Below are 25,307 nucleotides of genomic sequence, written 5' to 3'. Positions count from 1 at the left end.
AATTTATTTTAAAATGTTTATCCTGCCCCCTGGCATGGCTCAGTGGTTGAGCATCAACCTGGACCTAGGCTGTGGTTCGATTCCTGATCAAGGCACATGACCCGGTTGAGGGCTCGGTCCCCAGTGTAGGCAGGCTGTACAGGAGACAGCTAATCAATGATTATCTCCCATCATTGATGTTTCTATCTCTCTCTCCCTTCCCTTCTTTTCTGAAATCAATAAAAATATTTTCAACATTTTTTAATGTTTTTCCTTTTCTCCCTCCTTTTATTCTTGGTCTCTCTTTCTCTATCTCTCAGTCTCTGTCCCTTTACAGAGCGTCATCACAGAAAGATGAAAACAGCCACCTTCTGTCCCAATATTGGGAGACCTTTCCCATTTCTCCCCACCACTGCCCTAACTACACCAGAAATTCCCTGGCATGGGGCAAACAGTCCAGGAAAATATCTATTCTCCACACTAAAGGAGTGGTTGGCTCTCTGTGATTCTATTATTCCATTCAATAGAGAATGATGTTTTTATCTTTGTGAAAAGGATAGTGGTATGTCTTTCCATTCCACTACAAAGTATGTGTGTGGGGGGAGGGGGAGGGAGAATCAATCTCTCAAATGTCTCACTTATTAATTTACAAGGTTTTCTAAAATCCAAATATTTAGAAAGACATTTTCTGCTTTACCTTAAAAAGTCTGGAAACCTGAATGCAAGTCTATCATAGGTGAATCCTTTCACCTCAAAGGTCATCAGAGGTGCTGTGTTATCTGCTAGGTTAAATGCAAACTACTCATCAAAGAATCCAGCTGCACAAATTGTGCACAGATTCAGAAATCCAATAATTCAGAATGAGTATGACAGGACAGAGAGAAACCAATTTAAGGAGAAGATTCTATCCTGAGTGTTTATCAGAACTCATTTACCTGATGTCCACAATTCCTCCAGACTGTTTGGCTCACCTACTTTTTAATTTTTTGATACTATTATATGTAAGGCTTTTTTGCTTACATATTGGAGAACTGTAACAAAGTTTCTAATATATCTGGAAATTTTGGAGGGGTATATATTTTCCTCTAATTTCTCTCTTTTAATATAGTCTTGATAGTTTGAATTTGGCTTCTTACACATCTCTTTTTCATTCCAAATTTGTGAACTAGGTAGTAGGTAATATAAAAAATTTAGTCAATAGAAGACATGTTATACTATAGCAAAAAATTAATTTTAGCTATCCTTGCTTTTTTGAGTCCCTCAGGTTTTTCCCTGTAGAGACACCACTTGCAGTCCTGTGACATACTTCATTTTCTGCTTTCTTTAACTATTGGCCTTTTTCTAACTCAAATCCATATCCATCTCTATCAAACATGTGAACTCTCTGTGCTGCATCAGCTTGTCTGAAGGCCACTGCTTTGAAATATCCTGTAAGAAAACTTTCATTAACTACCTGCTTCTAACAGAATCCTTGAAAGTTATGATGGTATCAGAAATTTAAAATTCAGCCCATGTCCACATATTTTAAAATACATACTAGTCGATTGGCAAGAAAAATAGCATTCTCACACATACTGCTTATCTATAAGAATATTTTTCATTCTACATAGATACTAAATATACCTCCTGGCATTTCTCCACCAACCTTTCATTTGCACAGAAAGCAGCTGACCTAATAATATTAACGCCTGAGAACTTCCTTTTAAATAACACCCATAGTTATCATAAAGGAGGGGAAAAAAAGGGTGAAAAAATTGGAGAGACAGGAGAAGGTAATGGAAAATTAGAAGGCTTATCTATTTTTACTTATCTCTCTTAAAAGGAAATGAATTTCAGCGGCAATGAAAAGGGTTGCAGGGATGGCAGGTGCTGTGTAATTAAACCATAAACTCACATGATTTGGTATTATTGTGTGACTTGTGCTCAGCAGACTGCCATTAGATAAAGCGTCCAAAATTCTGTTTTAGAACAATCCTGAGTTAATAAGCTTTTTAATATGGTTAATGAACAAGGACAGCTCATAGGTTGCTTACCTATGTCATTCATATTCTGGCTGACCATAAAAATGGCAGTCTTCTTTTCAAGGTAACACCACTGAGTCTTTTTTCTGTTTCTGCTTATATTTGACAGTATTTTCAAATCTCAAGTTTTGTTGAACTTTCTCCGGCTGAGGTTCCTACCAATACTATTTTCAGGAGTAAAAGCAACCAACAAGTAAGTACAAAACAACACTAAGCTTTGGAGGTGCCAAGATAGAAAAAGCAAAGGTAAATAATTGTATTACTTGTGTACCTTAAGGAAGTCAAGTTTTGAATGTGCTTCATTATCAACAAAATAGGGACATGTCATACAGCTCACAATATGTTTTAGATAAGAAATGTTTATTGAGCCTCGAATCATTGTCAGGTATGACTAGTGGTCTGGGGATATAATGGTGAAAAAGATTAAAAAAAAAATTTCCCCTCACATTGTAGAGGAAAACACAGGCAGTACAATAAGGGAATGAATGCATAGTAAGGAGAATTACTATGAAGAAAAATAAAGCAGGGGGGATGGGTGGAGAGTGCTATTTTGTGTAAGGTGATCAGAAAATATCTCTCTCTGGAAGTGGCATGTGGATGCACACATGGGCATTTATATACACGGATACCACCTTCCTATTGTTTGGCTTAAAAATGTGATAGGTGTCTTAACTGTAATAGACTGCTGTGCCTGCTGTAACAGCCCAAAAGGTAGTCCCCAAAGTCAGGGGATTTGTTGAGCTAGTTTTGTTTTCTAGTTTCCAGAACATCTCTAAGCCTCTATTAAAAAAAATTAGAATCACTATCTCTGACATTCTTTCCATTTATGCTTAAAAAAACCACACACACACAAAACAATTACTATGAGGGGATGGAAGTTTTTCTCTTCTTCCCTCATGCCAACTTGGCTAGATGGCTAGTAAGTGACAGGCTATAGCAGCATATCAGGAAAGAAGAGAGTGTTTGCCATATTAGAGATTTTTGCCCTGGGTGTGAGTACAAGGACTTGAAGCCTGCCAGTCATTTATTCACCATTCATATTCTAGTAAAATCAGCTTACTGTCTATGCTGCTTCTCACCATTTATTTTTAAAGAAAGCAACAATTTGGCTCAGTGGTTGAGCATTGACCTATGAACCAGAAGGTCACAATTTGATTTCTGGTCAGGGTACAAGCATAGGGTTTAGGGCTTGGTCCCCAGTGCAGGGTATGCAGGTGGCAGCTGATCAATAATTCTCTCTCATCATTGATGTTTCTATCTCTCTCTTCCTCTCTCTACCTCTATGAAAGCAATACAAATATGTATTTTTAAAAAGCAACAAATTTGAACTATTTTATGATATATTACTCCCAAATAGATGTTTAATAAATATTTGATGAATGAGTCAGCAAAGGTCAGTTTTCATAGAAGTTTTCTTGTGGAGTATGGAGGGGAATGCCTTCAAGGTATTTTCAGAAAGCTGACTACAGCTGCCGATAGATTCAATCCAAGCTTTTGATTTGTCAGAAAAGCTCAAGCAAGGAAACCAGTCAAGTGTCGCTGGTCACAACACATACTCCAGATATGACACCCCACTGATTTCACAGTTCTGTGATCTAAGTGATTTCAGACAACCACCCTGGGGTTCGCAGGCTCTTGTCCCTCATCTAGGACAAATGCAAGACACTTTATTTTTGATGCCTGAGTTCACAAACCCATGACAGTGGTGAAACAAACAAATTGGCCTTGATGCAAAGTATAATGTCATCCCGTATTCATTGAAAATTGTTTCCCATTTCATGGCATTTGATGCATACTTTTTTTTTGCCATTTCTCCTCATAAAACAGGAAATTAATTCAAAAAGATTTTCACTTATTTTGTTTGTGCTTCAGTTGCTGCACTTATATATTTTTGCATTTAAATTATAATTTTAAAATGAACCTTATAAAATGAATCATGCCTTCAATAATGGTACTACAAGGCAATGTTTATGTTAACGTAGCAAATAAAATCATTCCATTTTTCATCCTGCTTTACTACAGTGAGTTTTGTCTTGTTATTGACTTATTTGTTCCCACCATGCCTACTAAGTATATATTGGCTCAACAGGAAGATGCTCTCATCTCTCACAGACTGGTCCTAGATATGGGGTCTTGAGTTTTTTTCCATGGGGTCCACTTTTCCATGGACCTCTGCTCTTTTCAATGCAACTGCCTCACAAGGGCCCTGGAAATGCATCTCCCCCCAGGAAGCCAGTTACCCTTTTTACTGCTTCCTCCCAAGTGTGGTCACAGACTTTTGCTTTAATTGCTCGCAGTAACAGCCAAAACCAGATGCTAAATTGTGATGAGAGTGAACCAGAGGTTTAGAAGTGATCATGAGAAGTGTAACCCCAGAATAATAGGAGTGATTTATAATTTCACATAAACCCACAAGTTCAGTCCCATTCTGGGGGGGAGGGGGGGTCCCTGGTGAATGCAGAGCTATTTCATCATGAAAAGTGTCAGCTTATCCCTATCGCTTCATGGAGCTTCTTTTTTTGGGGGGGGGCATTAGCAATCTCAAGTGTTGAAAATACATAATTTAAGAAATAGTATATTGTTACATTTTCACTTATTTTAAAATTTGGGAGTTAATTTAAGAATTTTAATATGCTATGGTTATATTTATTTTATGTAATCTATTCATCTTTGTTTAATTTATACTGATTTTAGCTGTTTTATAAATTATAATCACTTCAATGTACTTTCTAGCAAACTCCCATAAACCCATCACTTATCCCAATAATTGGGTAATTATCAATAACTTGAATTTCCCAGGTGTTCCTCTTCCATATCAGCCTATGACTCTCTTTGACAGGAATCACATATTATTGTGGTGCAGATTATTATTTGTCCATCTAAATTTTTCTCCCTCTTTTACTAATAGATTTTAAAGTAGGCATTCAGACATCCCATTAGAAAGCATTATTCCCAATCTGGCTAGAATAGTCATCTGAGTATTTTTTTTTTTTAGATATAAAGACATGAACTGAAAGGATCCAATTTTAAGTATACAATTCATGTAATCTCCCTCATTAATAAGACAGAGAACATTTCCAGAGCATTACCTTGTGCCCTTTGCAAGGAAATCCCTCACCAGGTCAAAACATCCATTGATGTGAATTCTGTCAGAGTATCTGAATTTGCTTTTACTAGAATATATGAAATATGCATTCTAATTTGTGTCTATTCTCTTTTACATAGCACTAGGGTTTTTGTTTTGTTAATCCTCAACTGAGGATATTTTTTCCATTGATTTTTTTTTTTGAAAGAGTAGGAGGGAGAGAAGGTGGGGCAGAAAAAAAGAAACAGACACATCCTTTGGTTGCCTCCTACACATATCCCCGCCATGTGGTTGAACCTGTGGTATGAGTCCCCTTGACCAGGAAACAACCCCTCAACCCTTCAGGTCAACACTCTAAACACTAAGCTACACTAGCCACGGCCACAGTGTTAGGTGTTTGAGATTGCTACATATTTCAGTTTTAGGATATAGTTTTTTGAGAAGTTATAAAATATATTTCAAAGTGTACTATTTTACTCTCCCATCAACAATGAGATTACTATGAGAGTTCTGATAATAATGCATCAAGGGTCAGCAAACTTTCTATAAAGGACTAGCTAGCTAATATCTTAATCACTGTGGGCTATACAGTCTCTGTTGTAATTACTAAATTATGCTATTGGAGTATGAAAGCATCCACAAAAAAATACATGAATGAATGAGCATGGCTGTGTTCTGATACACTTTATTTATAAAAATAACGAGGCAGCAAACAGGTTTGGCCCATCAGTTATAGTTTGCCACCCTTACTCTGAATAATCTCCAGCAATAGGTGTCATCAATATTTTAGTTATGAAGGTAAATGTGATTTTACTTTGTGCTTCCCTGATGACTAATGATGTTGAGCATACAATCATATATACTTATTGGTTTTTCATACATCTTTCTTTCTTTATTGTCAGGTCACATTTGTTTTCCATTGTTATCGTGTTGTTTTCTATTTTAGTATTGGGAGGAGACAAGTCCTTGCTTAGATGTATGTCTGGGACTATGTTCTCCCACTGTGATTTGGCTGTTTATTTTCTTAGTGGTAGCTCTTCATGAGAGGTTATTTCACTTTTGCAAGAGTTGTAATTATTTATCTTTTAAAAATATTCTTAATGGTTTATCTTTTTTATGAAATCTTTACTTCTTTATGATTATGAAGATATTCTCCAGTGGTTTTTTTTCTTTTTTCTAGAAATGGTGTAGCTATGGATTTCACACAGAGGTATATAATTCAACAATGTTAGGTAGAAGTGGTTATAGTAAGCAAAAATACATTTTTTATATTAGTAGGCAACTGTTAACAGTATGCATTAATAATTAAGGTTTAGAAAATTGTCTTTATTTAAAATAATTAAGAAGTATTTTGTCTTTACAATAATTATTACCACACTATCTAGAGTGTTAGTTTCATATAACATTACCTATAAATAGTTTTTTACATACCATAAAGTATTTTTGTTTAAAGTGTACAACTCACTAATTTTTAACATAATTACAGAGTTGTGGGTCATTACCTTTTCTTTTATTTCTATTAAATTGAATTCATGGGGTGACATTGGTTAATAATATTATATAGGTTTCAGGTATACAATTCTATAATATATCATCTGTATGTTGTATTAGGGGTTTACCAACCCAAGTAAAATCTCCCTCCATTATCATTTATCCTCCCCTTTACCTTTTTATACCCCCTACCCTCTTTCTGGCAATCACCATACTGTTTTCTGTGTCCATGAGTCTTTCCTTTTTTAAATTTATTTTCGTAATCCCTTCACCCTTCTCTCTCAGCCCCCAAACCCCTCCCCCCTGACAGCTGTCTATAAATAGTTTTTGATAACTCTAAATAAAATAAGTAGTAAAAAATAACAGCAAATGACTAATAACATTGAAATGTTTGACCCATCTCAATTCTTATCCCCTCAATATTCCAAGGATAATAATTCGGTACTGGCTTTAATGTTTGGATACATGTGCTTAGGCTCTAACCTGATCTTATGGTCCTTACAGCACAGTTTCATAATTGTATGTATTTTAACTGCTGTCATGTTTCATATTCATTAGAATATAGTCTTAAATAATAAACGGTGCCAAATAAGAACAGTCCAAAATATGAACAAACCATTTTCTCATGTATAATTTAATAACATTAAGTACTATGTTGGCCCACATTTGCAAATCACTATCTCTTAAGAGTCATTTCACTTGTAATTCAACACTTTTTCATTGATCTAATCAACCAGTACCTTCTTTTTCTCAGTGCTATTTACTCTTGGGAATTTTAAAATTTCAGTACAGCCTAATAAGCACCTATAGGCTAACTCATTGGACAGGGTAGCACGTTGGCTTATGTCAGTCTTTCCTACATTTGGAACAATATGTGGATGATTGAATACCTATGTGATTGAATACAACATTTAGAGAGTTTATAAAAGCAACATTGCTTTTTTGTGTTGAATTGCCAGTTAATACCTGCTCCAGGCCAGCATTGTGCTGTGCAGCAAAAGTAAAAAGATCTGAAAGAACATTTAGCCTCCTGGGGAAAATGAATATCATTAAACTTTGTATAAAACAATGTACTAAGAATTATAGTACCGATGTTAGAATTTTTTTTCAAATATCAAAAAAGCATAAGGTCTCCTGAGAAAATGTCATTTAAGCAGACTCTCTGGGATACTTAGTGTCTTGCTAGAGAAAGGAGAGTGTCAGAGGTAAGGTGGTGTCATTGAGTAGGATATTTCTAGGTGAAAGTGTAGCAGATATAACGGTATAGATGAGAATGCCATTTTCTGCATGATATCTATATCTATAGCAGATATAACGGTATAGATGAGAATGCCATTTTCTGCATGATATCTATATCTATATCTATCTATATATAAACGATTATTACACAGTGACAACTGGAATGCTGCAATCACCATACAGTCACTTTTATCCATGGTATAGACATAACTCAATTGGATTTTTTACTTGCTTTCACACATTTGAAGCTTCACTATTTACATAGCAGATGCTCTGCACAGTTGCCTAGACAACTACAATTTTATAACCATTGAGCCATGAAGACAAACGTTCCAAAGCAAAGTGAAAAGTTGCTATTCTTTTCAAAATGCTGCTCTGTTCAACTAATTAATCATAGTAAATGTGATGTTGCTGTGCAGTTTTAGCCAATTTCAGACCAATAATTAACATGTGTTTTGTCTATATTTGGTACCAATTATATTAACAAAAGTCAGGAACATCACTGAAGCTTCCAATAATAGAATATTAGAGCTACAATCCAGTATTTTGTCTGCTTCCTGTATTATCTGACCTAGAAAAAAGATACTATTCTGACCTTTCTGAATAATGATCTGCACAGTAGATGATAAACAAAAGATAACACAGTCAGAAAACAAATATGGAAGCATCTTAACTAGAATGGACAAGCTGTTTCATCAAGAAGTTTCAAATTTTTAATAACTAATCTTGAACAAGACAAAGAAGAAAAAAGACAAACATAGCCAAACTTCATGAAGACTGAAAATTCCATGCTGCTCAGACACTGAGACAGCTGATCAGCTCACACTTTTCTTCATCTTTTTCAATTAGTTTACTTTCAATATTATTTTTTTGTTTTGTTTCAGGAGTATGCATAATGGTTAGATAATCATATACTTTACAAAGGGTTCCCCCCGATACTTCCAGCACCCACCTGGCACCATGCACAGTTATGCAATATTATTGACTATATTCCCTATACTGTACTTTACAACCCGTTTTTCTTATTAATGTAATAGTCAGATGTTTTCTTCCTTTAATGGAGTTATTTACATGAATGAATTTGGTATCTGGAGACACAGAGATTTCCAGTAGCAAGAGAGCTGGATGGTGGCAAAAGTGTCAGAAGTCTTGACAGCTATCATCTGTGGAATTGATTACAAATGCTCATAATCCCAATACTAACACCACCATTGTCCTCAGTTCAGATAACTGAATGCATTTTAATGGTTTGTAATGATCTTGTACATCATATTTTCAGTGGAAGACTTTATGTTCTAGTTTTTGCTTTAAAATTTAGCAGTGATATAAATTTTGTCAAAAAATTACTCTCATTTCCTCCCCTTAAAGTTGAGTTAGTAACAACGCACCTCTCTACTGAAACTGGTTCATTATGGGAATCCAGAAATAATAGACCTTGAAATTGTTTACTTGTATTTCATATGAAATGTATATAAGGGTTTTAGTTTTCCTAGATAGAGTTCTGTGATTCTGAGGGATGTCAATTTTAAAACATGCAAACAAGTAAGATGGGAATCAAGCTACTTGTTACTAAAATTGAGCTAGATAGTTTATCTTGGACTGATTAGGAAATGTACATTTTGAAGCGGTATCTCTGCTGGGTTGGGATCATTGTCACATCTGCAGCCTCCCTGGAAGTGGAAGGCATCAGGGTGGGCTCATCTTGTGGATAAGAGGAGAATGGGCTCAGCCTAAAGAAAGGCAGATCCCAAAGAGACACCCAAAGAATGAGTAAAGCACATGTTTGCAATGATCATTTTCTAAGTATTGCCAGCAGGTAAGAAGAAATAGGTAGAGAAAAATTAAAGTTTCCTCCCCAATATTCCTCAGAGAGTGGAGATCTCTGTTTCACCCTCAAGCTAGAAATGCGGTGAGGCAGAAGAAGTTGTATCCCATAGATCCCTTTACATTTAGTCATCTCACACCTTTAATTTTGAGTTTCATGCTTATCCAGGGCTCTAGCTTGCCCCAACAGGAGAATAGACAAGCTGTGTACTAAGGTAGTCCTGGTGTGACCTCTATGAAGCAGTCTGCTATACTATTGTACACACTGCCTCTTTTGAAAACTCCTGAGATGTATGCACAGAAATCTTTCTGAAATTGGTTAGAATAGTGAAATAGTCCCAAAGCTAGGTTACATCTTTCATTCCCATAAACCACTATAATATTTTTAAATTTTCTTTTAAGCCACCTCCAGGGTCAAAGAAGAAACTTTGGAGAAACTCACTTTTTATTTGTTCAGTTATCCAATTATGATTTGAATAATATATTGTTAAATGCATACTATTTAACATAATATGGATATCTATTATATACCAGGTACTCTTATTGGTGCTATTTATATACAGTAAATAAAATAAACACACAAAAAATGTTGTCCTGCATCATTGCATTATAATAATAGACAGGCAGTAATATAATACATAAGATAGTATATTACATGCTTATGATTATTGTTGCAAAAAGAGTAAAAACAAAAAGAGAGAGTAAGGGGTTCTAGAAAACAAGGAGGAGTTACCTTTTCTATTTTTGTAATGAGAGTTGGCTTTATTGAAAAAGTGACTTTGAATAGAGACTTAAATGAGGTGTAGGAGTGAACTAGCATTTTTCAGTAGAAAAAGACATCTTAAAATGATTTTTTCTTTTTTTTCTTTTTTTAAATAAATCTTTATTGTTCAGATTATTACAGTTGTTCCTCTTTTTCCCCCCATAGCTCCCCTCCACCCAGTTCCCACCCCACCCTTTGCCCTTACCCCCCCACCACTGTCCTCATCCATAGGTGTACAATTTTTGTCCAGTCTCTTCCCGCATCCCCCAGACTCCCTTCCCCCCCATAATTGTCAGTCCACTCCCTTTCTGTGCCCCTGATTCTATTCTATTTACCAGTTTATTCTGTTTGACAGATTTTTTTTATTTACTTGATTTTTAGATTCACTTGTTGATAGATATGTATTTGTTGTCACTTTTTCTTCTTCCTCTTCTTAAAGAATACCCTTCAGCATTTCATATAATACTAATTTGGCGGTGATGTACTCCTTTAGCTTTTTCTTATCTGTGAAGCTCTTTATCTGACCTTCAATTCTAAAGGTATCACTGGGAGGAATTGACCTCCAGGCCAATTAACTGTGAGTACCAGTTGTGTCTACAAATCTGAGCTGGAGACACCCTTATGGGGCAGGACTTGCTTCAGTGGGGCTTTGGCGTTCACTGAGTCTGCCCTGGTTTTTAGGCAGAGAAAGGCCAGGTCATTCATATGCAAAAGCCTCTGCGCACAGCTTGGGTGGGGTCTCAGGGAATCACCCTAGCAGAGCAAACCACAATGGCTCCCAGTCTGCTCTGCCTCAGAAAGGTCCCAGGGTCTGTGTCCTGCGGCCTGTGCAGGAACAATGACCGCTGCAAGCACCTCTGCGAGAAAGCCGCCCTCACGTTGTGGTTTGATGCCAGATAGTCCAGTTTCTCCCCGTATGTGTTTGGGTCCCCAAATTCTCACCCAGAACTAGAGTTCAGAGCAGTCGGGAGTTTGTATCTCCATCCAGATTGAAAAATACACAGTGCACCCAGCTGCCAGCCCCCTTTGCACGCACCTCCGTACCTCCACACTTCCACACCTCTGCACCACCTACCGGACCCAGTGTGCTTTTCTCTTTCCTTCTAGTTGTAGAATTTCCACTCAGCCAGCCTTCCTGTGGTTCTGGGTGATACTCATTTTGTCTTTTAGTTGTAGTTTTAATGTGGTTGTGTGCGGCAGCAAGTTCAGGTGTTTACCTATGCCACCATCTTGGTTCATCTGATTTTATCTTTTATTATATACAAACTAGAGACCTAGTGCATGAAATTCATGCACGGGGACGGGGGAGGTCCCTCAGCCTGGCCTGCACCCTCCTCGGGGGATGTCCGACTGCCTCTTGCAATCCAGGACCACTGGCTCCTAACTGCTCACCTGCCTGATCGCCCGTAACCCCTCTGCCTGCCTGCCTAATTGCCCCTAACCACCTCTGCCTGCCTGATCGCCCCTAACTGCTCCCCTACCAGCCTGATAGTTCCTAACCGCCTCTGCCTCGTCCCACACCTGGGACCCAGGATTCCCTCCTCCAGCCAGTCGCAGGCACCCGGGACCTGGGCTTTGCCTAGGCTGGCCACAGCTGCAGGGGACCATGGGAAGGCAGCTTTGCCTGGGCCACACCACAGGCGCCCGGGACTGTGAGATGGGTAGATTGTCCCTCTCCTGGGCCGCAGGCACTGGCATCTGGGACCGCAAGGCGGGCGGCTTGTCCCTCTCCCGGGCTGCAGGCGCAGGCACAGGTGCAGCCATTGGCACCCGGGACTTCGGGGTGTGCAGCTTGTCCCTCTCCCAGGGCCGCAGGCACAGGTGCAGCCGCTGGCACCCGGGACCATGGGGCAGGCAGTTTGTCCCTCTCCTGGGTCACAGCCTGGCTGGTCCCCATTCCTCTCTCGAAAACTCATTTGTGCCTGGCTAGTCCCCATTCCTCTCTCCCCAGTTTGAGTATCTGAACAATTCCAGAGCGAGGGCATGAGGGCATAATGACCATTTGCATATTAGCTCTTTATTAAATAGGATACATTTCAAGGCTTATAAAAATTAAGCAAGAAGGTATTATTCAAACGCACATGTGAAATGTCTAAAAAAAATCAATGTTCTAATCCATAATATTTTAGTGACTACAGGTTTACAAACAGCTTTTAGCAATAGAATCTTTTCTGTATGCGAAACTCCCCTGGGACCCTAGTTTATAAAGCTCCTAACAGCAGGGCTTCTCCACTAAGGTGGGGATGGGAAGCCCCTCAGTCAGGAGTCACACAAAGAACACATATAGATTTTTAAAAACCAGTAAGCACCAATTAAAATAAATAACATGGATTTACATATACAGACATGGAAGTGTTTTTTCATAACAAACTGAAATGAATACTGTACAGAACAAATGACTACAGCATGAAATCTTTAAAAATGCAAGGCGTGTTATGTGGGTGTGTACACAGGTAAAAAATTTGGGAAGAATAACCATTAATCAAGGAACTGAGCTACAGAATTTGAACAAAAAGATGTATGCCATTTTGGTTGTTTGCAATGAATTCGTTTTATTTTGCACTTGATATGTATTACTTTGAAAAAGGGACCCCTGCCAAATGTTGTCACATGATAACTGGAAAATGATGTTTATTCAAATTGTTTTCAATTTCAAGTCAAACTCAAATAGCAAAAAACAATAGGATCATTAGATACCACTGTGGAATTCTATGCAAACCCCAGGCATGATTTTCATCTGCCAAAATGCCTCTGTATTATCAATCACTCAGACTCAGTATTAAGACTGTAAGAGCAGATGGTGGTTCCTAAGATCAACCATAATTCGTGGCTCATGAGAAGAAGCTTCTCTCTAAGAATTACATGGATGGTTTGTATTTGTATCACATGTGCCATCCAACATCTGTCAGATAACAATTCATTTATCTGCCAATTTGTGAAGTTATTAACCACAACCTTGTTCCCTAATAGAGTAGTTATTGTATTAAATACATATAAGGCAGTGGTGACTCAGTTATTGGAAAGATTTTCCAACTGTATTGTTAATGACTATTTCACTTTAAAATTACCAACTCATATGCTTGCTTTGAAATAGGAGTTAGAGAGACAAAAATCTTCCTCTCTCAATAGAAGAGCAGAAGGGTGGAAAAAAGACAATTCATTCCACATTTTCAAGCCACAAAATATTAGGACACAATTGAAAGTCAGGGGAACTGATATCTGGCACTTCCAATAATATAAAATTTGAATAGTGTCATAGGCACTGTGATAGTTAATTTTATGTGTCAACCTGACTGCACCATTAAGTGCCCAGTTAGTTAACTATTATTCTGAGTGTGTTTGTTAATGTTTCTTGATAAGGTTAACATTTGCTTTGGTAGACTGAGTCAAGCAAATTGCCTTTGCAATGTGGGTGGGTGTCATCTAATGTGTACAAGGCCTGAATAGAACACTAGACTGAGTAAATAAGAGAAAATTCTCTTTTTCTGCCTGACTGTCTTTGAGCTGAGATATCAGTCTTTTTCTGTCTTCAGACTCAGACTTGAACTGGAACTACCCCATAGACTCTCCTGGGTCTTCATTTTACAGATTGTAGATCATGGGGGTACTGCGGTCATTTTATAAGTATTAAAAAATACTTATAAATAGAAGAGATAAGATGTCCTTTTCATTCTGCACTTTGTAGGCCACTGATTTAGACCAGAAAGGGACTAGCTGAGCCCTCTCTCCTGCCTACTCACAGAGTGCTCTACACGTTTGGGCTCTGCGTGGAAACCACATCAGCCCATTGACTCTTGGGCTTTTGGCCCCCACAAAATCCTCCTGACTCTAAAATTGTATTTTCAGGGACAGTAAAATATGGGCACAAAGGTGTCTGGTGTACATCTCTAAGCATGCCATGCAACCTGGTCCCTGCCTGGATTGCTGCACCGTAGATGGTACCATGGATATGGTGGCCACTCTCAGCCCTGGCTCAATACTTTACCTCAATCTAATGTGGAAATTATTGCTGTATATTTTACAGTTTAGGCTACTCATGATGAAAACTCAGAAGCATTCCAAACACAGAGAGATGTTCAATGGAGAGTATTGGCAATAACTTGGTACAGGTTGTGAGAGGAGAAAAATGTTAACTCTACAAACTCAATTAAATGTAACATAACAGATGTCCCTCTGTATATATAGTAACTTCTCACTCAACCATCTGTGCTCTAACTTGCTTAGTGAAAACATGCATTTACAATGTGTTTTACTTCATTTATAAGAGGCTACCCTTGTGGCATACACGTACACATGGAGGCTTTCTTCTCTGGATCCCAGCTGGTTTTCATTCAACAAGCATGCGACTTGCAAAATAGGAGAATCAAAGGTTGAATTTAGTTAGTTTAAAATTTCATACCTAAATAAGACATAGAGGCTCTTTGCCTCCCTAATATTTTTGTTAACTATTTTTATCTTGAGATAATTACAGTAGATTCACATGCAGTTGTAAGAAATAGTACAGCTCAGCCAGTGTGACTCAGTGGTTGAGTGTTGACCTATAAACCAGGAGGTCACAGTTCCATTCCCAGTCAGGGCACATGCCTGGGTTTCTGACTCATTCCCCAGTGCAGGGGTATAGGAGGTAGCCAATCAATGATTCTCTCTAATCATTGATGTTTCTATCGCTCTCCCCTTCTCCTTTCCTCTCTGAAATCAATATATATATATATATATATATAGATAGATAGATAGATAGATAGATAGATATAGATATATATAGATAGATATATACATATATACATATATATACATATATATATATGAAATAGTATAGAAATACTACATATATATAGTATATATATAGATATATAGATAGATATAGATATATATATAGATAGATATATACATAGATACATATATATACATATATATATATGAAATAGTATAGAAATACTACATACACTTTACATAGTGTGAGAGAGGAAAAATGTTTCCTCTATATCTCTAGGGGTTTTGCCTGGCCTGTTCATTAAATTGACATAAAACAGATTAACAAGAGAAACATTTAATTATCTATGTACAGGAGCCCCACAAAGAAAATGATACCCAAGGACAAGTCAGGCAATGGGGGTTATATATGCCATCCTGAGCTAAGGAATGGGATAGAGCCTTGGGTTTCTAAAGGGAGGAGGGTAATTCACAGGACAGTAAGAAGAGCAGATGTTTGATAATTAGATGTTTGTCCTGTCATACAGATAGGTCATTCAGATAGAAATTTCCTTTGATTGTAGCTCTCTTTCTGGACCAGGCTGCCTATCTAAATTCTTTCAGGTAGTTAAGGGAGAGGTAAAAGTGTTTTTTAAGCCTGCTAGGCCTTGAATGCCTTCAGCTCAAAATAATCTGCATGCCAAACTGGGACATTCTGAGGAGCCTAGTTCTGTAGTTCTGACCCCCTTCAGTAGTTTCCCCCAATGAAAACATCTTACCAAACTACCACAATCCCATGTTAACACCTGCAATGAAAACCTCTTGTTTATTTTCTTATGCTTATCTGCAAATTCCCTTCTGCCATGGAAGGTGGCATATTCAGAGGTTAGGACATGAATGTCTTTGGAGCACCATTATCCTGACTTCTACCATCCCTGAATTGCATTCATTGACTCATTAATCAGACATTACATTTATATTATAAGCAAAGGCTTTTGGGGATCAATAAGTGTATGTCATAGGTTTTGTGTAAAAGCAACTTCCAGTTCATTAAGGTTAAAAAGGATTCCGTGCAGAAGTAGGGAAATGACCTAGCAAATGTTTTCACCATTAAAGCTGAAGTTATTCTTGACACTTTTCTCACTTTTCTTTATCTGTCCCCAAACTCATCCATTCAATAACAAGTATTACTGATTTTACTTCCTAAATATGTTTTTAATCTTCTGCTGCCATGACCCTGACCTTAGTCTTTGTACTGCAAAGCCATTAAAGGCAGGGATATTGTCTATCCTCCATACGGTCTGGATGCAGTGAATTAAAAGACTGTTTCATTGATCAAGAGAGTTGTAAATAGTGCCCAAGCTAGGATAGCCGGAACAGAAATTAAAAGGGAGGCATGACTTCTGCCATACATTGTATCACATTATATGGTATATTTATAAGAATCTATTGGTTTTGTTGCCAGTACAAAAAACAAACAATAAAACAAACAAACAAAACCCACAAAAATTTTTGAAGTAAATGAATTATCTTCTGGAATGCAAATGTCAGAGATAAACACCACAGTGATTCAAAACAGAATGCTCTGTGGTTTTAGTTTAGGAAATGTGCTACAAAGACAACCCAAGTTCTGACAGAGCTGCAGCTTTTCCATCCTAGAATTATGTGTACAAGTAACTGTGGGCAAAGAAAATTGGTATTTATTGTTTCTAATTATATTAGCAGAAAAGAAGTCCCAGCAAACTGAAATTAAATAAAAGTCCCAAAGCTAAAGGATATAATTCTCTTAGCGAGATGTCATGGTTACCCCCAATAATTTCTTATGTTGAAGTCCTAACTCCCAGTATCTCAGATGTGACTGTATTTAGAGTTAGGGCAATTAAAGAGGCAATTGCCTTATAATTGGATCCTTAGAGTGAGCTATAATCTAATATGGCTAATGACCTTAAAAAAGAGGAGATCAGGCCCTAGCTAGTTTGGCTCAGTGGATAGAGCATTGGCCTGTTGACTGAGGGGTCCTGAGTTCGATTCCAGTCAAGGGCATGTACTTTGGTTGCGGGCACATCCCCAGTAGGAGGTGTGCAGGAGGCAGCTGATCGATGTTTCTCTCTTATCGATGTTTCTAACTCTCTATCCCTCTCCCTTCCTCTCTGTAAAAAATCAATAAAATATATTTTTTTAAATGAGGAGATCAGGACAGACATGTGAAGATAGAGCCGGGAGAATCTACTTTGTCAAGACCTACATTGGGGTCAAAATGTAAGTACCAGATGCTCAATGAGGTCATCAAGGATAATACTGTGCCTGGGGGAAAGGTAGAGGTGGTGTTGGCCATCAACTGCCCTCACATGAGGCTTGAGATCACTACCAGGGCTAAGAAGTTAACTCCAGGCTAAAGCCGTACTCCAGTCGTCACAGACACAGCAGCTTTCTCCACATGTCCCAGGAGGAAAATCCTAAGAGGCTTAGAAGGGGCCTGTGTAATATACCATCCCTAAAGTTTAAGCTTCAGTAGCTACACAATAAATGTCCCTCTGGGATCCAGGGCTTAGAAGATAAAACACTATTGCCCTGTGACATACACATGAAAACTGTAAGGTATTATTTTTCTTACAAGACTTGACAGTTTCATTTTGGAGAATCCAACATGCCCACTTCCACATATAATACTAAACTGTGATTTTCCCAGGCAGCAAGTCATAAATGTTAAACAAATGTCACAGACTATCTATGGTGTAGAGAGGAAGGAGACACCTTTTCAAATTGGGGTGGTCAGAGAAAGCTCCATTAGAGAGATGAAGTTTTAATAAACCCTTGAACCACAAATAGAATCAATATATAGATAGGCAGGGGCAAAGTATTTCATGCGTGGAAAACAAATGTGAGCAAAAAATATGAAGATAAAAAATTGAAGGTACCATGTACCATTTTTCTAAGTAGCCATGCAGAATTTATAGATGCCATAAATAACATACATAAGAGTGACTATGTGGATGCTGTTGATGTTTGAAAGGCAAAAGAGTCTTCTATTCTATAGTCATACATAAGTAGTCTGCGAAAATTTTGTTTTTGACTAGCAGACACTGTAATTCATGGAAGTAGAAGTAAAAGGTATATTACACTGTGAGAAATACACCTGGACTTTGCTGACTCCATTAATTTTGAAAAGTTGCAGTAGTTCCCCCCTTATCCATGGGGGATACATTTCAATACCTCCAATGGATGCCAGATATATACAGTACTATGTTTTTCCCCATACAAATATACCTATCATAAAGTTTAATTAACAAAATAGACACAGTAAGAGCTTAACAATAATAACTAATAATAAAATAGGACAATTGTAACAATATATGGTAATAAAGGTTATGTGAATGAGGTATCTCTGTTTCAAAATATCTTATTATACTGTACTCACCCTTCCAGTGATGGTGTGAGATGATACAGTGCCTACGTGATGAGATGGAGTTGGGTGAATGACATAGTCTTTGTGACGTAGCATTACCCTATTATAAGGGTGACTTGAACACAAGCACGGCAATACCACAGCAATTGAGCTGATAACCAAGATGGCTACTAAGTGGCTAATGGGGAAGGTAGTGTAAACAGCATGGATACACTAGACAAAGAGATGATTCATGTCTGGGGCAGGACAGAGTGGGACAGCATGAGATTTCATCACACTAAAACTTATGGCTTATTTATTTCTGTAATTTTCCCCTTAATATTGTTGGACTGTGGTTGACCACAGGTAACTGAAGCTTTGGAAAGTGAAATCATGCATGAGGGGGCACTACTGCATATATATATCAACTCATACATTGTATATCTTTTATGTGATGTGATCTGTCAATTATATCTCAAAGACTTGCTTAGGGTAGGGGGGAGGGGGCAAGGACTTTAGTCCTCCATGGACTTAGCTGTACCCTTTGGAAGATCTGGTTTCTCTGATTTAGTCTCAGCTGAAGCACCAAGTTGAAAGTTTAGAGTCTGGCTGCTCCAGTGGATGCCTGGACGAGCCAGTGAATACAACCCAGTAATGCATCAGAGTGAATACCCATCAGGCAGACCTAACCCGTGAGGTACAGGAGAAAGGAAGAGGCCGCCAGATACAGCCCTCTATACTCCTTACCCCAAAGGAGTGTTCCAAGGCATGGTTCTTTTATAAAGTCTAGAAGATATTTCTTGCTCCTAATCTACTGGCTGCATTTTCTAATAAAGCTGAGGCTGTTGGGGTGTGTTAGTTTCCTAGGGCTGCCCTAACAAAGTGCCACAAACTAGGTAGCTTAAAACATCAGGTATTTACTCTCTCACAGTTCTGGAGGCCAGATGTCTGAAATCAAATTGTTGTCAGGGTTGTGCTACCTTGGAAGGCTCTAGAGTGGATCCTTCTGTCTCTTCCTGCACCTGGTGGCCCTGTTTCTTGATTTGTAGTAGCATCACTCTAATCTCTGCCTCTGTCTTCACAGGCCTTCTCCCCAATGTGACTGTGTCTCCATGTGCCCTTTCCCCTTCTTATCAGGACTCCAAACATATTGGGCTTAGGGTCCACCTAGTTCTCTTAACTTATTACACCTGCAAAGATCTTGTTTACAAATAAAGTCACAGTCCCATGTCCCAAGTGTTAGGATTTAGCCACTGTTTGTTTTATTTTGTTCAGTTTCATTTAAAAATATTTTTATTAAGGTATAGTTGGAATACAATATTATATTAGTGTCAGGTAAACAACATAGTGATTTGATACTTATATACCTTATGATGTAGCCACCAGAATAAGTCTAGTAACCATATTTTTAGGGACACATTTCAATGCCAAGACTTACTAAGACAACACCTTTAATTTGCTTTTCTCCTTCTATGCTTCATTTTCTTTTTTTCTCTTCATACCCTGCAATAGCATCTCCCAATGAAGCTTGATCACATGCAAAAAGAAAAGAAATTTTACATGGAAACAAAAAATATTTTTATGGCTAAAATCACCAGAAGCAAATTCAAGACAAGTGATACATTAGAAAATATTTATAACAAATATCATAATAAAAAGGGTACAATTTGCAATATATTAGTCAATATTTAACATGAAGGAAGAAACACCAAAACATGAGAAAAGTGTGAAAAGTCCAAGGACAATGAAATAATGAGGCAAAGTCGCTCTTAAACATAAAAGTAGATTTTCAACTTCACTCATAATAAGAAAATGAAGATTTACACTTTTCTGAGAAACCTTTCCCTAAGTGGAAAAAAAATAGACGTTTGACAACCTTCTGCTGGTGAGGCTGCAGGAAACAGGCGCTGTTGTAGATTGCAGGTGTTAGGAAAAGTGGTGAGTGAACCCGCCCTGCCCCTGGCAGAAGACTGGTGGGCGGAGTACTGGAGGGATCTCAGGCAGATTTCCCTGCTGGCCAGGGCCTCTGTGTTGCCTGCAATATGCACCCCCATCCAGAGTGGCTCTGCTCTCCTTACTTACTAGCAGCTAGGCCATCACTCTTTAATTTTACTTTAATAGTGTTTGCTCTTATCAACCCACTGGCCTGCTCATCTTTCTTAAAAAGCTGTATTTCCTTAAGAAGATGCTGGTAATACTCTTTAAACATTCTGAACTCCCAGAGCATTTACTGACTTCACCTCTAAACTCCACACACTGGACTCTTGATATTACAGAGCCTCAGTTTTACACTTTAAAAAGCAAATAAAATAGAAGATATACAAACCGTTCTACTACCCTTCAAGAAAACTAACAATTATGAAGAACAATTTTCTAACCCAACCTATGCTATTTTCTGCCTTTGATCATTTATTAATTTCCAAATCGTCAGCTTTACAGTGGAGTCATTCTTTTTAATGTTTTTAATCATATTTGCTAGAAATATTAGATCATTATAAAATGGATGCAAAGATACAAAATCATTTTAATTTTAACAACTATCTATTAACTTTTAAGTTACCATTTAGTTTTCTGTGTCAGTTATACTTCATGTAAAATTAAACTCATTTTCTCTTTTTGGTGAGCACATCTTACATGGCTCAGTCACCCTTGCAGAAAGATGTGGCCATGTGGCTGAGTTTGAGCCAGTAGACATAATGTGAGCTTACACGGGTCTCTTACGTATGATCTCCATTCTCCTCTTCTTTGTGGCTTACTGTGGATTGGCACTGTGAATGTGGAGGCCCAGTGAAAAGATAGCAGAGCCATAAATTGGAATAATCCTAGATGTTCAAAATACCCTCTCAATGGAGAGGAGCTACCTGCCTATCTGTTTTGAACTTTATAGAAATAAACATTAATCCTACCTAAGCTATTTCAGATTTTGAGGTTGCTACTATAGAAACTGCCATTAGCTGAACTATTACATGCCCATTATTAAGAAATGAAAAAAGAGGGAAAGTGTCTTGCCAGAAAACAAGCAGAACTGTCGTAAATACTGACAGGCACTGGGTTATACACATGTAATGGAGGATTTATTTGGGTAAGGCTTTCTGTATATCTTATTCAGCAGTATTTTAATCAAAATGTGTTGGCTCAAGGAACAAAAGTGAAGGAAGGAAGGGAGATTGTACTAAGGGAAGTGGGGTTAATGCACAAAAGCTGTAAGAAAGAGTAAGAAAAAATGGGTCAGGTAGAAAAATAGGGGTTGGCCAAAAGAAACGGGGGGAGGGTTGGTATTAAGTACACTTAGATATCTTGAATGACAATGTTTCATCCTCCTAATATCTCCTTTGAGGTACTTATTAGAAATGTAAACAATGACACCTATTTGTTTTTCTCGCTGGTTTGATGTCACATTTTCTTGACTCTATTTAACTCAGAAATACATGGTCTAAAACTTAAGAGATATTTTAAGTCTCAAGATGGCTTAAAGTTTAAAATTGAAAAGTTCACGTTGTTCAAACTTCCAATGAACATCTGAAAGGGTAATTGACTGAATTTCAAGTCAACTTTTAGTTGTCAGAAATAGATCTCCCGTCTCAAATGATTCTGTGCCACATCTATAACCTTTATATCTAAAAGTACTGTGAAAGGGCTCTTTGATGATTTTTGAAGAAATTGGGATTCAGTGTGAAACCTCGATATGTATTCTAATTTGGGGACAGAGAGGTGAGTCTTTTAGGCAAATGGTTGGCAAATAGATTATAAAACAGTCACTAATCCAAAGACTTACTAATATCTAATGGATAACCTAAAATATACTTATTCCAATAATTTTCCATGCTAATTCATTTAAAAACATCAGCAATTATTACAGATCGGTGTAATCTACTCTCACATTTAAGCTTTTCTCCGAAATTGGCTTTTAAATGTTTGAATAACATTTTGTTTTCATCTAACAGTTTATGACTGATACTTAACCTAAACTTATCAATAAAATAAGCACAGTATGTTCACAATAGTATATAATTTTATGAATTGCATGTACCTACTTATTTTAATTTATTTTCCTTTTTTGTCTCTCTTCCCTTAACCCCATACCCCTGCCTTCCCTCTGAGAGTCTTCAGTCTGTTCCATGCTTCTATGTCTCTGGATCTATTTTGTTCATCAGTTTATTTTGTTTATTAGATTCCACATATGAGTGAGATCATGTGATATTTGTCTTTCTCTGACTGCCTTATTTTGCTTAGCATAATCCTCTCCTGGTCCCTCCATGCCGTCTAAAAGGATAAGGGTTCCTACTTTTTTTTAAAGCTTTTTTAATCCACTCATCTACTGATGAGCACTTGGGCTATTTCCAGATCTTAGCTATTGTAAATTGTGCTGCTATGAACATAGGGCTGTTTCAGGTTTCTTAAGATATATTCCTAGAAGTGGAATCACTGGGTCAAATTGCAAAAGAAACCACCAAAAAATGAAAAGGGAGCCCACTGCATGGGAGAACACATATGCCAATGATACATCTGATAATGGGTCAATTTCCAAAATATATAAGGAACTCATACAACTTAACAAAAGGAAGACAAACATTCCAATTAAAAAATGGGCAAAGGCCCTAAATAAAAACTTCTCCAAAGTGGACATACAGATGGCCAAGAGATAAATGAAAAAATGCTCAAAGTCACTTATCATCAGAGAGGTGCAAATTAAAGCAACAATGAGGTATCACTTCATACCTGTCAGAATGTCTCCCATCAATAAATCAACAAATGACAAATGCTGGTGAGTATGTGGAGAAAAGGGAGCCCTAGTACACTGCTGGTGGGAACGCAGACTGGTGTAGCCACTATGGAAAACAGTATGGAGTTTCCTAAAAAAAAAAGTACCCACTTATTTTAGAGAAATGGACAATGCTAGAAACTTTAGGGAAATATATTCTAACTTTCCATTGTTTAAAATCAAACACCAACTATCTGTTCTTAATATTGAGTAATATTGAAGATAGTTCCTTTTTCTTTTTTATGAGAGAAATAACTTTTTGAGACAAAAAATAGTATCCAGTCTTAGGTTTATGTCTAAGCAACATCTAGAAAGTACAGTGGATTTGTAGCTTAATACACCATTAACCTGGCTGACTCTTCTCCCGTGTAAATAAAATGCAATGCATTGGATATTTTTCATACTAAATGGAAGACTCCTTTGGCAAGAAATAAACTTGCCTCATTAATGTGTCTGCTAATGTCTTACTACCCCTACATGATCATGCAAAATCACGAAGTGAAAAGCCCAGCACTCTCCCACTATGCTGTACATTCCCCAAGGATTCTGAATGAATGGATGTCTTCCCAATGGTGAAAGGGCAATGGGACTTTCCAATTACTTAGATTAATGTTTATAAAAAACACTTTAAGCTCAGTTAAAAAGGAAAGCATTTTGTACTTATTATATGGTATACACTATATTGAGTATTGTATAAATATTAATCACTTAATCCTCATAGCAACCTTTTGAAGTAGACACTCTTACTGTACCCATTTTAAAGATGGGAAAATGGTGGTCAGGAAAGTTGTATACTTTTCCAAGGTATATAACTACTAGCCAGTACAGTAAAAATTCACACTGAGGCAGTCTGGTTTTATTATTTTTTATAGAGAATGGACTGTATTTTTAGTTTAGTAATGAATGTTTAGTGTCATACAAATATGTCTATTAGCTATCTCACGTGTCTGTTATTCAATTTACTTTGGTCATTATTTTTAAATTTAAATTCATTATTGTTTAAAGTATTACTAGTAAGTCTCCTTTTCCCCCCATTGACCTCTCCCTGGCCATCCCCACCCCCCAGCACATGCCCTCCCCTTCTCATTCCCTTCCCCCCTATCTGTGTCCATTGGTTATGCTCATATGCAGAGGCAGTCTGGTTTTAGACCAGCACTTGGAGCAGTGTTTCTCAAATTTTAGTTTTCATTAGTGCCCCCTTAAGGAGTGTTTTTAGGACCCCTTTCCTCCTAATTTCCCCCACCCTCCCCATAAAATTTTAATACCATAAAAAGATACACTTTTTATGTACTATAAATTTGTGTTTTATATATAACAGGAAAAAATTGTTCACTTACCTTGAGACCAATTTTTGTACCTTTAGGGAAAATATCATCCCTGTTGAGAATGTATGACTTAGAGGGATTAAAAGATACTTAAACCAGGTCTTTTTGTGATATTCTCTAAGAAGGGTTCCTTCTCTGGATCCTAAAATTTAGAGGGCTGCTTTAGTTCTCCTTGGGCCACACCATTTCCCATGGAACCAGAAATATAAGAGATTCAGGGATTTCACATTTCATACTCCACTTTTGAATTGCACCATGGAATCAGAAAACCACTATTCCAAGCTTCTAGAACCTACTCAACTGAGCCTCTTCCCCAAGTCTAAGTCTAAATACAGGGCAGCATGTATTTAGGTAAAATTTCAATGTGTGAGCTAGGAGAGGCCTTTTTTTGATGCAGGACAGAACAGGTAGAAGAAAAGGTAGTGATCCACATGCCAAGGAATGGAAGTCAGATTTCCTCTTTGTGACCATGTTCAAAGCAGAGCTCTAAGGAGTTTGAGAATTCTAAATCTGAATATGTCCTTTAAGAACATTTTGAAGAATATTTATTAAAATAGAAGAATAGAAAAAAAACAATAACCTCATAGACACAGACAATATGGCAATTACCAGAGGGAAAGAGAAGTGGGGAGAGTTAAAAGTGTGTTGATGAAAATAGCTAAGCACTCGATCTACCATTCCTGTGTTGAAGGGAAGAAATGTCCTTCCTCCACTGCATTTTATTGATCACTTATTGGAGAAGTC

This window comes from Myotis lucifugus, unplaced genomic scaffold (genome assembly GCF_000147115.1).
Source record: "Myotis lucifugus unplaced genomic scaffold, Myoluc2.0 scaffold_143, whole genome shotgun sequence".
NCBI classification, from domain to species: Eukaryota; Metazoa; Chordata; class Mammalia; order Chiroptera; family Vespertilionidae; genus Myotis; species Myotis lucifugus.
Note: the sequence above shows the minus strand (reverse complement) of the source record.